Source organism: Stegastes partitus, unplaced genomic scaffold (genome assembly GCF_000690725.1).
Source record: "Stegastes partitus isolate 25-593 unplaced genomic scaffold, Stegastes_partitus-1.0.2 Scaffold1605, whole genome shotgun sequence".
Lineage (NCBI taxonomy): Eukaryota > Metazoa > Chordata > Actinopteri > Pomacentridae > Stegastes > Stegastes partitus.
Window position 1 is genome coordinate 37713 of NW_007579336.1, and position 3451 is coordinate 41163.

The following is a 3451-nucleotide window of genomic DNA, read 5'->3' on the forward strand; positions in this document are numbered from 1 at the left end:
TCTTCGTGTAGATAAATGACGGCTCTGTGCGCAACGATACGCCGTTTGATCTGAGCAGAACGACGCGCACTGATGTGGAGATGTGGGAAGAAGGAGAAGGACAACTCATTAACTGTCCTCAGAGAGAGAGAGAGAGGAAGAGAGAGGAGGGAGGGAGGGAGGGAGGCGGGATGTGAGAGGAGAGGGGAGGGGAATGGGAGGAGGGAGGAGGAGGAGGAGGAGGGCGAGCACCTGCTCCACTGATGCTCCCTGGAGAGATGGAGGGATGGAGGGAAGGAAGATGTGGCCCCAGACTGCTGATACCTCACAGCCCGGACATGTTTACTGTCCACTGGAGACAATCAGATCTGTTCAAGTCAGCTCCTCCTGCTGTTACTGCACACAGCACCGAGGACAGCACAATCCACCTGATAACTATAATACCGGCATTAGGATGCTGTGTTTGCCATTACTTTAACCAAAAAAAAAAAGTCTCAAATGCCACAATGTAAATACCCACCAGCAGTGTTTTAACATTGCATCCAGTCCAGGGAGGAGCATATGTCTGCAGCTGAGGAGGCTGTACTTCTAGAGCCCACCACAGCAGCACCATCTTAATTAGAGTATTGAAGCAAGGGCCTCATATCTGGCCAAGGTGGACGACAGTCTCATTGTCAGTACTGAACAGTTCTCATGCTTTGAGCTGAACCACAAAGTCAGCTTGCAAAAGTGTAAATAATAAACTAAGAAAGTCTTTAGACCTTATATTAAACCTTTAAAGTCACAAGTCCTTTGATGGAAAGTACTATTTGGGTGGAATCAACTTTTAAAGCCACAAATACTTAAACAGGAAGTAGTGTTTTGGGTGAAATAAGCCTTTAAAACCACAACCAGTTAGTGAGAAAGTATTTTTTTTGGGTGAAATAAACCTTTAAAACCATAGTACTTTGACAGAAAGTAGTGTTTTGGGTGAAATGACCCTTTAAAACCATAACCAGTTATTGAGAAAGTATTGTTTGGGTGAAATAAACACGTAAAACCATAGTAGTAGGACGGAAAGCAGTATTTTGGGTGGAATAAACCTTTAAAACAATAGTATTAGGACAAAAAGTGTTTTGTTTTTTTTCCGGCGGGGGGGGGGAATAAACCTTTAAAACCATAGTATTAGGACAGAGAGTATATTTTTTGGGTGGAATAAACCTTTAAAACCATAGTACTTGGAGTGAAAGTAGTGTTTTGGGTGAAATAACCCTTTAAAACTAGAACCAGTTAGTGAGAAAACATTGTTTGGGTGGAATAAGCCTTTAAAACCATTTAGTGCTTGGACAGAAAGTCATATTTTGGATGGAATAAACGTCTTCAAACCATAACTTGTAAGTTAAAGTTGTATTTGGATGGAATATATCTTTAAAAATGTAAGTACTTGGGCAGAAGGGGTTTATTTTGTGTGGACTACGCCTTTAAAACCATAAGACACACGCTTTAGTGATCATCCAATTCAGTAGGTGGCGCTGCTGCAAAAACAAGAGCTCTAAAGGTGCAAACACATAATACTGAGTCCAGATGCAACAAGTTGATATCGTATATACAGTTTTTCATGAGGGTTTTGTATACATAAGCAGGAGACTGTATATGTTGCATTACTGACTGTGAGAAGGACGTACAGCATCACACTAATGTGGTGGAATATTTGCATAAAATGAAGCTCAGTTCCCCAGGAGGCAGCGGTGCAGCAAGCTGTAACCCACAGCCTGTATATAAAAGATAAATGTGGCCTCCTGGTTTTGAAAATTGAAGCCAAAAGCACCTTAAACCAGCATTCTTTCTCACGGCCAGCAGGGGGCGACTCCTCTGGTTGCACAAAGCAGTCTTATTGAATAAAAGTCTATGAGAAACGGACTCAACTTCTCACCTGATCTATCACCACAGCGAATGTTTTGCTGATGAGTTCATGGTTTCCATCAAGTCTGTTTGAATACAGCGAGGTGTTTATTTGGTAAATGATGGAGCCATTTAGAGGAAAATAGACGATAAATCGTTGTAGTTTTTAGGGCGTGGCTGTATTGTGATTGACAGATCGCTACTGTGTTGCTGTGAATTCACTAAAAAGTAAATTGGATTTACTCAGTTCAAAGGTGGAAAACACAATATTTCTTATTTTAGTATTCCCATGTCAATAACTGTTTTCATAATTATAAAAAAAAGATTTACATTAAGTACATTTTGAAATGGATACTCTCCGTGCAGTGTGGGTTCTCTCCGGGTTCTCTCAGACTTCCTCCCACACAGTCCAAAAACATGTTGAGGTTAATTGGTGATTGTAAATTGTCCGTAGGTGTGAATGTGAGTGTGCTTGGTTGTCTGTCTCTAAGTGTAGCCCTGTGATAGGGTGTCCCCTGCCTTCACCCTGAGTCAGCTGGGATAGACTCCAGCCCCCCGCGACCCTAGTGAGGATTAAGCGATGTATAGATAATGGATGGATGGATGAAGAAAAATTAAAAATACAAGCAAAATATATCACGACTGAAATTTCAGCAATCAGTTGTTTGGTGATTAGTTTTCAATCAACTATTTCTTGATCATTCTTGACATAATAGCATCCTCAGGTTCTCAGTCAGATCCACCACCTGATAGTTACGCCTGGTTTTAAAAGACCACAAAATGCCAAACTTTCAGAGAGGTGGTCCACAAACCAACAAGTGATAGTCACTATATCCGTCTTTCATTTTAATTTATTATCATGAACATGTTAACAAACATTTGCCTAATCGATTACTCAGTGTAAATCCAACGTTCACTCTTTTTTCTGTCTCCACAAAGTCCTGATAAAAATGCTGGCCCCTTTAGCTGCTGATTGCTCCGCTGTGTTCTCCAGCTTTATCTGTTTACATCTATGTAGTGACCTTAGTTGAGCTTTTTCACTTAAACTGGCTGCTTTCTTTGCTGCTGGTGTACCGTGTTGGTTGGGAAATGTGACAAACAACTGCTACATGCACAGTTTTTTTGGCGGTTTCCTGTGTGTATCTCTAAACTAACTGTCACGGGAGGCCAAAAAATGATGCACACAGCTTCTTTCTGCACCTGCGGACGAGGCCGATAAGAGCAGAGTTGTTGGCCACAAAACCAAAACAGTGACCTGGATGACACCTTAACGCTCCACAGAGCAGCAGGGAGCTGCACAGTTTGGTGATGAGTCTCTGTGGGTTTGTGACGACAGGCAACTCCTTTAGCTTCACACATAATCAGTCACAGATATTGATTTGTGCAGCTTTAAAAACAAAAGCAGTAACAACTAAAGTACATGAATAGATTTCTTCGTCCTTTATGTCCTGGTTGAACCTCTAAAACCTACCAGCAGGTTTGAAAGATATGTTATCCTTTAAAAACTCACCAGAATGGTGCCATTTTTCAGAACCAGAAGCTGTAAATACAGGAAGAATCATTGGATTTCCAATTTACCAAAAGTCCATGA